The sequence below is a fragment of the Budorcas taxicolor genome, chromosome 17 (genome assembly GCF_023091745.1).
Source record: "Budorcas taxicolor isolate Tak-1 chromosome 17, Takin1.1, whole genome shotgun sequence".
Taxonomy (NCBI): Eukaryota; Metazoa; Chordata; class Mammalia; order Artiodactyla; family Bovidae; genus Budorcas; species Budorcas taxicolor.
The window spans coordinates 47,563,682-47,576,457 of record NC_068926.1 but is presented as its reverse complement, the minus strand read 5'-3'; the positions used below and the strand labels follow the sequence as shown (position 1 = coordinate 47,576,457).

General features: G+C 42.0%; 1 protein-coding gene across 1 annotated transcript in view; it reads right to left on the bottom strand.

The window, feature by feature from the left end:
- TMEM132D (transmembrane protein 132D) overlaps window positions 1–12,776 on the bottom strand; it is an 885,684-nt gene that overhangs the window by 631,518 nt on the left and 241,390 nt on the right. The window lies entirely within an intron of this gene.

The window sequence follows — 12,776 nt, the reverse complement described above, 5'->3', positions numbered from 1 at the left end:
GCTTCAAACATGCGCCTTCTTTTGTTTCTCCTTCATAGTTTAAGTCAGAGGTGACCTGCTCCTTGTGTTAACGTGGCCCCCTTTCAGAAAGAACTGACACTGCTCAGGGTGAAGTGACCCAAAGTCATCTGTTTGCATTTCAGAGGACACCTAATACACCCCTTGACTGATTGGTTATTTCCTAAATGTCTGATCTGGAGCCTCACAAACTGCTCAAGGCTTACCTGTCATCTTTTATTTACAACAACACCTGGAAAGGTAAGAGCCCAGAGACTAAGGCTCAGTGACTTTCGATGACCTTCCCAAGGGTGTACTGGCAGTGAGGATGCCAAGAGAGGTGCCCGTGGTCTTGGCCCCATGACCTGTCTTCTTCCTCATAAACCCATGTGGTCTTCAAGAGGTCAGTCCTGCCCCCAGATCTGATCTGTTATCCCACGTGATAATTATCAGTGTCTGAAGTCCCTGGAAAGATCCATGAAAATCCATCTAGCGTCCTTCAGAGCTCTTTACTCTGCAATGACTGGTAAGCCTGACAAATGTTCATGATGGTGGACATACCTTAGTCTGTCTACGCTCCAAAGCACTGTCTGAAGTTGGCATCTCATCCCCGGAAAAGACACCCCAGGTTCACATTCACAGCACCGGCCACTCATTACAGGGCTGTATCCATGTTTTGTTCTCTGTTAACATCCCCGGCACCAAGCATCACACTCAAGAAACATCTGCTCAATAAGGGAAATGTTTCAGGTAATTCATTTCCTTAAGTGCTTTTTTAAAAATGAGATTTCGGAGTATCTGTGTCTGCCTCCCTGCCTGGCACTGATGAAGATGGATTTTCCAAAACGTGTGCTCTGCAGTGTAAGTCAGCGAGGGTGAGTTCTCAGGACCGCAAAGTAAATGTGGTATGAGCCCAAGGGCATCTGCCAGGCTGTTCACCTCTTGTCTTTCTGTTTCCACTTCTGGAAAATCGAGGTGATAATAGTACCTACTTTGTGAGGTTGTTCTGAGGATTAAACATGTGAAAAATATTTTAAGCAACTAGAAGAGTACCAGGCACAAATGCACAAATAGATACTTAATAAATGCTTGTTATGATACTTTCATTCTTATTATCACTATCATTATCATTAAAATTATTGTATTCAGCAATCTCCCTCAAACCTCTTAGCCCCTACATGTTATTCTTGTGCTCCCAAGAGTGACCCAGAAGAGGTACACAGAAAAACCACATCTGAAGGTGACTGGCAAAGGATATGAAGATATTTGGTCAATAGCCTCTGTGGCCTCCTGACCCAAGACCACCCGGGAAATGGAATCTCCATGGATACCAAATGCACAGATGACATCAAGGACAAAAGCCGTCCCTGACTCCTCCCCATTAAGGTCATATAATCCTTCACCCAGTCCTTTCCCTCTAGCTGCTTGCAGTCTGGCTGAAAAGGAGACTGTCAGGTGGCTCTAGCATGCAGGGGATGTGATGAGGCCCTCACATGGAGACGAAGGTCAGTGCAAGGTTACAGAGTGCAAACATCAGTGACCAGAAGCTGGCACAGTCAAAGAAGATCACAGGGAGCTTTGGTTGCAAGACAACTTTTCTGTGTGTACATCTCTAATATAACAATATTTTTTTTGATACACAAAGGCTAAACATACTGAAAAAATTACTTTCATAAAAATCACTGCACCCACCCCACAGTCAAAAGATATAATGGCAGCCACCCAGCTCATATCCTTATATTCTTTGAAAACCAATCACTTCTCAGAGAAACTTCTAGAACTATATGCAGAGAGGAACAGCCATGTCCATTCATATCTTTTCCTCTTCCACATTTCTTGGACGCTGCCTCAATAGACAGGGACTTGAGAAAGAATGTCATGACCCTCCTTCCTGGGGCCCCCATTGCCAGCCCTATTCCAACTCCCAGAAAGATATAATGATTGTGAGCAAAACACTTCCCTGTGGTTTTTTGTTTTCTCCTTCTGGCTCTTTTCCAAGTCCAATGAATATAGGAATTTCACGTTGACAGCCACCTTTTGGCTCCCTTGAGGTTTTATGTTTTGAAGCAGGGAGGAGAAAATGACTCCTTTCAAGAGGGGTGGAGATAAATTAGGAGTTTGGGATTAACAGAAACACACTACTATTTATAAAATAGGTAACAATGAGGTCCTACTGTATAGCACAGGAGACTACATTTAATAGCAGATAATAACCTATAATGGAAAAGAATCTGAAACTGTACACCTGACACTAACACAAGATTGTAAATCAACTATAAGTTAATAAATAAAAAAAGAAATTGAAGGCATTAGATGAAATGTTGCAAATTTATTCTGTCAGTGTTTTGTGTAGCCTGGCCACCATGGTGAGCAAAATGACATTCAGAATAAGAAGAATTTGTCTGCAGATGCATTTCATAAGGAATTTTGTCTTTTCCTGAACAAAGATGAAAGTGTCATGTGATGTAATGGGTAATGAAAAGCCTCAACTATAATGAAAAAGAATTCAAAAGAGAACATGTGAATAACTGAATCACTTTGTTGTGCACTTGAAACTAACACAACCCTGCAAATTATCTATAGCTCAATTTAAAAATTGCTCCTTTCAAACATGCTTCTCACCAATCCTTGAAGACAGTGTCCTGAACACCACATGATCATTCCTAGAGTCCCAGGGGCCTAGAAGACACACAACAGTTTCCTGTAGCACCTGCATTTTCTGGACCTGTCAGAAGCGTAAACAACACACACACACAGTGGATTCTAGGGGATTTCAGGCAACACTGCACAAAATGTGAAGAGGAGTGTGGAGGTATATTCACCCTGCTCTTTTTGTGTGTGCAAATTAATTTCATTTCTTCATCTCATCCATGGGGATGATAACCTTTCCCTCAAGGAATGTGCAGCAATCACGTGTCCTATTTTGGCTACCAGCCTCTCTCCCCTCTTTCTGGAAACCCCCTGAGTTCTGAGTCGGGGGATCAGTGGTCTCTCATTGGGATTGATCAAGGAGGGATGGTAAATGCAGGACCTACTTTCCTCCCAGAAGTTACTGAGGGGGTCAGATATTTTCTCTCACTGTTCTGGCATGGCTAAGGGGTGGACACAGGACTCAAGCTTGAGAGAATGACCTCCTCCCTAGGTTGGTGAAGTCTAGGCTAGAGATAAAAGAATGGAAGAAATGTATGAAGAGCACAGATTTCTGCAGGAGCTCTTCCTGTTACAAAACAGCTGCTTCTTGTTTCAAATCCAACCCCCCAGAATGGCATGGATCCTACTTCATTCAGCATCTTTTCTCTAGTCCTTTCATTGATTTCTTTTGTTTTATGGCTTTCTTGAGATGTAATTGACATATAACACTGTGTAAGCTTAGGGTATACAGTGTGATGATTTAAAGTGTAATGTGTAATATATATGATATACATACATAGTGTAAAATGATTTTACAGCAATAAGGTTAGTTTATAACTCCATCATCTCATTTAGTTATCTCTTTTTTCATGATGAGAACTTTTAATATTTACTCTCTTAGCAACTTTCAAGTATGCAATACAGTATGATTAACTGCAGTCACCATGCCATACATTAAATCCCCAGAACTTGTTTATCTCAGAACCAGTAGTTGGTACCTTCGGACCAGCATCCCTTTTCCCCCTTCCTCAAGCCTCTGGCAACCATCCATCTATTCTCTGGTTCTAGAAGCTTTCATGAGATTCCACCTGTAAGTGATATTATTCAGATTCTGAATTTCTTGGACTTATGTCACTGAACATAATGCCTTCAAGGTTTATTATCCCTGTTGTTGCAGGAAAAAGTGAAATCACTGTCTCAAGGAGATATCTGCTCCCCGCTGTTCACTGCAGCATTATTCACAAGAGTCAAGACATGGAAACAACCTGAGTGTACAGTAATGGATGAATGGATAAAGAAAATGTGATGTATATACACACAAAAAATATTCAGTTCAGTTCAGTTCAGTTCAGTCTCTCAGTCATGTCCGACTCTTTGCATCCCCATGAATCGCAGCATGCCAGGCCTCCCTGTCCATCACCAACTCCCGGAGTTCACTCAAACTCACATCCATCGAGTTGGTGATGTCATCCAGCCATCTCATCCTCTGTTGTCCCCTTCTCCTCCTGCCTCCAATCCCTCCCAGCATCAGAGTCTTTTCCAACGAGTCAACTCTTTGCATGAAGTGGCCAAAGTACTAGAGTTTCAGCTTCAGCATCATCCCCTCCAAAGAAATCCCAGGGCTGATCTCCTTCAGAAAAAATAGTATCCAGCCATAAAAAAAAAAGAAAGAAACCCTTCCATTATCTTCAGAACTTCCAACTCTGCCAAGTTGGCCAAGGTCAATTTCTCTTGCTCATGAGATGAGCCTCCTGCTAGAACATGGCAAAGAGATTCAAGGAAATCTCAAGCAACAGTCCCAATATCAATATCAGAGCACAGCTCGTACCACAGTTGGCATCTTCCTTCTTTCCTCTCTTCCTCAAAAGAATCAGAGCCATCAGTTTGTTTAACACAAAAATGGATGTATCGCCATCAATGTGGGTCAAAAGGTAGTGCTAGTGGTAAAGAACTCACCTGCCAATGCAACAGACACAAGAGATACAGACTGGATTTCTGGGTCAGGAAGATCCCCTGGAGGAGGGCACAGCAACCCATTCCAGTATTCTTGCCTGGAGAATCCCATGGACGGAGGAGCCTAGCAGGCGATGACCCATAGGGTCACAAAGAGTCGGAAACAACTGTAGCGACTTAGCATGAACACTTGGTTAAAACACAGTATAGCTGGAAGGGAAAAGGAGCTATCAGTGGATGGAGGGATTCCTGAGCTGGAGATCACTGTGGACTGACATCTTGAAATGTGTGAAACTTGTGAAGCTATATGCAGAGAGGCATGTGATTCAATTATACAGCGGGAGAGAGAAGAATGAGAAGTTTAATTAACTTTAATTTCTAACTTCACCATTTGACTCAACAAGCATTGACCAGAATAAAAAGAAGGGTGACATGAACCCAATGGCTCCCAACTCCAACTGCAAGTTTGTATCTCTTGGAGAGGTTTTTGAAAACGCCAGTACCAGGGACTTCCCTGGTAGTCAAGTAGTTAAGAATCCACCTGCCAATGCAGGAGACACGGGTTCAATCCCTGGTCCAGGAATATCTCACATGATGAGGAGCAACTAAGCCCGCTAGCCACAATGACTAAAGCCTGCATGCTCTAGGGCCTTTGAGCCACAGGAACTGAGCCCATGTGCTGCAATCACTGAAGCCCACTGGAGCCTCTGCTCTGCAACAAGAGAAGCGATCGCAATAAGAAGTCCATGCACCACAATGAGAGAGCAGCCCTGAGTACCCACAACCAGAGAAAGCCCGCTCATAGGAATGAAGACTCAGCACAACCAAAAATAAATAAATAAATAAACAGAAAAAATACAATATAATACATATCATAAATCAACTATATTTCAATAAAATAATAATATTAATAAAAGAGATAATGAAAAACATAGAAGAACAATTTTTAAAAATCTATTCACAGTATAGTTTTGGATTTCCGTTACCTTAGGGTCCATGAATTATAAAAGACGAATAAATTACTTAAAGAAATGTGCATTCTTTCATGTTCATGGATGTGTGTGCTCAGTAACTCAGTCATGTCCAATTCTTTATGACTCTATGAACTGTATCCTACCAGGTTCCTCTGTCTAGGGGATTCTCCAAGCAAGAATACTGGAGTGGGTTGCCATTTCCTCCTCCTTGGGATCTTCCCAACCCAGGGATTGAACCCACATCTCCTGTGTCTCCTGTATTGGTAAGTGGATTCTTTACCACTGAGCCATCATGGGTATTGTTGTTACCAAAAAAAAGAAATTACTAACACCAAGGCTTCACCCCAGACTGGTACGGAGGCCAGAGGATACTAGAAGCTGTCATTCTTGGAAACAATAGCCTCAGATCATCTCAGATTGGGGTTCTTTTTGCAGTGCAAGTATCTCAATAGGACTATACCTGACTCTGTTATTTTATATTGTTGCTATTGTTCTTTAGTTGCGAAGTTCTGTCCAACTCTTTGCAACACCAAGGACTAGCTCACCAGGCTCTTCTCTCCATAGGATTTCTCAGGCAAGCATACTGAAGTGGGTTGCCCTTTCCTTCTCCAGGGGGTCTTCCTGACCCAGGGATCGAACGAAGGCCTCCTGCTTGGCAGACAAGACTCTTTACCACTTGAGCCACCTGGAAAGCCCATTATTTTGTATACATGGCCTTGAAATACACACCAGCCACTTCATCTCAAGTCTAAATGAAGAACCTTCTCTCTGGTCCCTTACTAAATGGAAGATACATGGAGTAAACTCACGGAGACTGTAACTACTACTCAATCCTCCAACAGTTAATGAGTGCCCTTTTAGGCCAGATAATGTATGAGAAATGAAGAAACAACAGCGAGCAGATGGAAGATTCTGCTCATCTCATGATTCAAGATTCTCATGGAATACACGCTCAGGTGGAAGTAAAAACCATATGTTGGGTACAACATAAGGGATTTTCAAGAAAAATTTGACCACACAGTATTTATTTATTCTAAACCTGGTACCTCCCTGTCTGTAAGAGCTGAGCTTTTTATTTATTTTTTCTTTCCGCTGTGCTGAAAGTCTTTGTTGCTGCAAGCAAGCTTTCTCTGTGGTGAGCAGGGGTTACCCTCTAGTTGCAGTGCCCAGACTTCTCATTGTGGCAGCTTCTGGTGTTGGAGAGCACAGACTCGAGTGCTCAGGTTCAGTAGTTGTGGTGCACAGGCTTAGTTACCTCAAGTTATGTGGGATTTTCCTGGAGCAGGGATTGAACCCAGGTCCCCTGCATTGGCAGGTGGATTCTTATCCACTAAACCACCAGGGAAGTCGAAGAGTAGAGTTGTTTCCCAACAATCACAGTCATAATTTTTCAGTTGTAAGGGTGATTCCATCCCCATCCAGGAGATATTAGGAAATATCTGGACCATCTTGGGATATCACAATTCAGGGTTGTGTATGTAGTGGGTCAAGTCAGAGATGCAGTTAATCAAACTACAATGTATAGACCAGATGGCACCTCACAACAAAACATCATAAGATCCAAATGTCAACAGCCAAAGACTGAGAAATGTCTATTCTGTGGGATTATAACCCAAACCGCAAAGTATTAACAAATATCCAGACGTCCTTACTGAAATCAATGATTGAATAAATATATGCATGTGGGAAAATAACCAAATTTCCCCCACAGAATTCCAAATGATTTACATAGATATACCACTGGCAAGAAGGCACAGTATAATTCCATAACTGTGAACTGTGGATAATTACTTCCTTTTGAAAAATACTGTATAGGACGTGTTGAGAAATCAACTTTACAGTGGAAAAACCCAAGAAATATCACCCCAGCCAGTGACCAAAGTTCACATCAATAATGACTAAGTCAGATTGGGAGTAAATGTCCTCGATATGATGAAATGAAAATGGCACTTTATTTTTATGTGTTTATTTTTTGTTTTTAAAAATCCCATTTGGTTTTTATTTCAAAATGATTGGGGATAAAAGAGCACAGAGATACATCTGATGCCTTTGTGTTTTTATCTGTATTGTTCCCTTTGCCTGAATTTCCTTTCTTGGAAAATAGAAGTACTACACAAACAACAGGGATCTATTGTGCATTATAGGGAACTCCACTCAATATCCCACAATGACAATATGGGAAAAATCCAAAAAAACCCAGATATATGCATATGCATAACTGAACCACCCCACTGTACATCCGAAACCAAAACAATAAATCTGCAAACCAACTACACCTCAATACAAAACAAAAACCAAATTAAAGTGAATCACTACCTATTCCCCACTCTCCCAGGGCAGGGCTCAATCTCTCATGCTCCTGTCCCTCAAATGGGAGTCATTTTTCCTTTTTACTCACTTGTGTACTTCCTGACATCCTCAATCAATGTTTATTCAATGAAAAGGTGAAAAAGAGTAGTTTGCAGACAAATACAAAACATTATCTCTGTGGTGTTTTTGTTTTTTTTTTTAATCCCCAAGCCCACTCTTTGGTCTTATCACAAGAAAAACATCAGATAAATCCCAATTGAGGGACATTCTTCAGAAAGTCTGAACAGGACATCTCATAGCTGTTAAGGTCAACAGAAAGCAAATCTGAGAAACAGTCACAGACAACAGAAAGTAAAAAGACATGATGATTAAATGTGATATCCTGAGCAGGAGCCTGGAACAGAAAAGGTGGCATCAGGCAAACACTAAGGGAGTATGAATGAGTGTGGACTTCAGTTAATAATAATATTGGAGCGTTGATAGTGACAAATGAATGAAGCTAATGTCAGGTGTTAATTACGGGGGAAACTAACCACGAGGCACCTGGCACTGTCCTGTACTAACCTCACAACTTTTTCTGTAAATCTGAATCTATTCTCAAACAGAAGGTTTATTGGAAAACGATGGATTGCCCTCCTTTCTCTGTCTGCCTCGCACTCCAGTCTGCTCCAGAAGCAACTCCCTGAATCCCCATCAGATTACAAAGGAGACGCAGTGCCAGGCATGGATGTCATGGACCTTTGTGGGGTTTGGAGATACCCAGTATCATCCTCTTCCTTAAAAGCACCCCACTTTTCTCGAGGGAAATACCACCTCCCCTGGGATGTGCTCTTAGTGACTGGTGACTCCAGAAGCCCACCTCTCATTCTGGAAGCACACCAGGTAACTCTGCTACCCTGGACTCAGACAGCAACTAGGTCTGTGAGCCACTGGGAGCTTCCCAAGAGTCTTTTTTAAAAATCTGAGTGAGTATTTTATCTTGTTTTATTTTGTACCACCTATTTTATTCTATATTTATGTGACCCAAGATTAAGTAACTTGCATGACTGTCTTAATCTCACAGAATCTAATTCACTGTTTTCCTGCAGGCACTGCCTATATTTTCCAGATATATTTTTCCAAAGCAAATAACAAATAAAATGAAAGCTGTTTTCATTCTAAAAATATACAGGAGATCTCATCTCTTCTTGCTTTCTTTACAATCTAAATCAGTTAAACTTCATTCAGGTCTTAAAGCAGTAATTTTTCCACAACGTGAGTTTTCTTGCTTGGCAATACTTCCTCCATGTCCACTTTGCCTTGTTGTTGTTCTTAAGTTGCTCAGTTGTGTCTGACTCTTTGTGACCCCACGGACTGCAACATGCCAGGCTTCTCTGCCTTTCACTATCTCCCAGAGTTTGCTCAAACTCATGTCCATTGAGTCAATGATGCCATCCAACCATGTCATCCTCAGTCATCCCCTTCTCCTCCTGCCTTCAATCTTTCCCAGCATCAGGGTCTTTTCCAAACAGTTTGCTTTTTGCATCAGGTGGCCAAAGTATTAGAGCTTCAGCATCAGCAACAGTCTTTCCAAAGAATATTCAAGGTTGATTTCCTTTAGGATTGACCTGGTTTGATCTCTTTGAAGTCCAAGGGACTCTCAAGAGTCTTCTCCAACACCACAATTCAAAAGCATCAGTTCTTCAGCGCTCAGCCTCCTTTATGGTCCAACTCTCACATTTATATATGACTACTGGAAAGACCATAGCTTTGACTAGAAGGATCTCTGTCAGCCAACTGCTCCCTGGTGGTCTAGTGGTTAGGATTCTGCATGCTCATGGCCGCAGCCCCCATGGGGTTCTATTCATGGTCAGGGAAGCCTTTCGTCTCCCTCTCTGCCTCCCACTTTTCCTTATTTTGCACTAATCCCTGAAATTTTGGACTCTATTCAATATATTTCTTTGTTGTCAATGCAGTTTATTTTAATGTTCAACCTCATCAATGGGATTAACTTTTGTAAACATCCTGCCATAAAGTAGGACACATTTAACATTTAGCACATGAGAACCCTGAGCCTTGAGATGGTTGTGAAATTTCTACAGCCACACTGGCAATAAAACATATTACAGAGTCAAGCTAGACTATAGCTCCTGACTTTTAAAAAACTTTTTATTTTATATTGGAGTATAGACAATTAACGAGGCAAAGCTACAGTCATCAAAACAGTATGGTACTGGCACAAAACAGAAACACAGATCAACAGAACAGGATACAAAGCCTAGAAATAAACTCATGCACCTGTGGTTAATTAATCTACAACCAAGGAGACAAGAATATAATGTTGGAAAGACAGTCTCTTCAACAAATGGTGCTGGGAAAACTGGATAGCTACAAGGAAAAAAAATTAAATTAGATCATTCTTTAAACATCCAAGAGTCTTTGCAACTTTGATTATAAAGAACAGAGGGCACTACTGGAGGAATTCACTATGCCAGGTGGGGAAGAGGTGCTGGGCAAGCAGGCTGTTGCATCTAAACCAAGGGCATCCTCCTCCTCCCACGCTGGATCGTCAAGGCCAGTGGTCCCATACCTTATTAATGCTTAAGACCAACAACATACATTCAACTAATCCTTTCATTTATTTATGTTCTTAAATTATGTAGGCTGGGAGTTATGGCATGCAACTAAGAATATTATTCGGTACACTAGGGCATACTTTACTTGAAATAGAATAAGGAGAGACTTTTTCTGCTTCAAGGCAGCTTCAAAGGCTACATCATTCAAGTGACTCGAGTTCAGGGCCAAAGCACCAAAAAACACCACATATTATTTCTAACAAGCTCAAAACCTTCTGCAAAGCAAGCTCCCCAAACCACCAAAAAGTACATTTGAGCCTTATCAACCCCAGGCCCACTTTGTCCTCTTGTCAATTATTCTTGGTTTTTTCCCCTCTTTTATATCTCTCATTTTTGCAAGAATAGTGAATCTCTATTTCTTAATAATGCCTTATTCAGAAACCTGCTCTGAGATCTGACCACCTTCTGAGCACAAGATTCTTAACAAATTCTTGAGTATTTAGCATATAAAACTGCAAAGACTTCAGCAAAGTATATGCATTTGTTAATAATTAACAAAATGTCTAAATTTTCCAGGTGGCTCGGTTGGTAAAGAATCCACCTGCAATGCAGGAGATGTGGGTTCGATCCCTGGCAAGATCCCCTGGAGAAGGAAACGGCAAACCATTTCAGTATTCTTGCCTGGAGAATCTCATGGACTGAGGAGCCTGGTGGGCTATAGTCCATGGGGTCACAAAAGAGTTGGACATGATTTCGTGACTAAACCACCACCACCAAGACAGCTTTTCATTCATTCATTCATTTAACCAATCTAAACATAACTCTGACTTTGAGAAAGGCACCCAGACAGTTCTGAGTGCTGTATCTCTGTTTTGGACCTTTCCACCTCCCTTTCCTGGATTGTCAGAGAGCCAAGCTAATACTATGCAAATATTTGGCTCCAGGCTTACATTCAGATCAGACAACCAGAAGCCTTTGAAACTGACCTCTTGTGGGAAGAAGCAACCGAAGAATAGGTGGGGGAGATGAGCAAGAAAGAGTTCTTTGATTCTCCAGACACAGAATCAGGTGACAAGGGGCGTCAGATGCTTCTGAAATTGACTCTCTGTGGGAGAAGGAAATGGGATGGAGTGGTGAGAACGTGCAAAAAAGGTCCATGTGCTGGGTGATGCTTTTGTTGTCCACTGGAAGGAAAACATTTTCTGAAATTAAAAGGGATCCTTGAAAGTGCTTTGCTTTTCTTCCTTTGTGGAGGTCTGCTTTGGAAGATTTGGGCTCCAGGAGAGAAGAGAACTTCTAAGATGACAAACAGCCCCATTCTGGTTTTCCTCTTTGCAATGGCTAATAATGCACACAGGTGCACACACCCAGCTATTTTTGTAAATTGCCCTTGGAGATAATTTGCACCACAAAACTTGATTCTCAGGATAGAAGACGAGCCTCTGTGTGTCAGCTAGAAATGACAGGCACAAAAGTGACAGGGAAGCGGCAGTTTTTAGGTGGTCAATCACTGTCTGCAGCAGAAGTCCTCTGCTGCAGGATCCGGATGGGTTCCCTTCTGTTGCTGGCAGTTAATCTGGTCCCCTCTCCACCCTGGCCATCCTTAAGTGGCGAGCTATGTCCTACTGGCACCTGACCTACAAAACATGAGCCCACCTGTGGACTTCATTAGCACTGCCGCCCCTGAGTCTAGAAACGAGTCACTATTGCAGAGGACAGCACCCAAGGATACACGGTTGTATCCTTCAGGGTTTTATATACAGCAGATGGCTAGATAGAGCTGGGGCTTCCTGGTGGCTCCGTGGTAAAGAACCCACCTGCCAAGGCAGGAGATGTGGCTTTGATCCCTAGGTCAGGAAGATTCCCTGGAGAAGGACATGGCAATGCACCACAGTATTCTTGTCTGGGAAATCCCATAGACAGAAGAAGTCTGACAGGCTATAGCCCATGGGGTTACAAAGAACTGGACACAATTAAGTAACTAAGCAACAGCACACAGCAAAGCCATCAGTTCATGCTGGGTATTACAGAAATGCCTCTAGTCATTTAACAGATACCCATAGTATTTTATGGATATATTAATACATGTATGTATGTCTAATCACTCCATGGGAAATAGATGGAGAAACAGTGGAAACAGCGTCAGACTTTATTTTTTGGGACTCCAAAATCACTGCAGATGGTGACTGCAGCCATGAAATTAAAAGACGCTTACTCCTTGGAAGGAAAGTTATGACCAACCTAGATAGCGTATTCAAAAGCAGAGACATTACTTTGCTGACTAAGGTCCGTCTAGTCAAGGCTATGGTTTTTCCAGTAGTCATGTATGGATGTGAGAGTTGGACTGTGAAGAAAG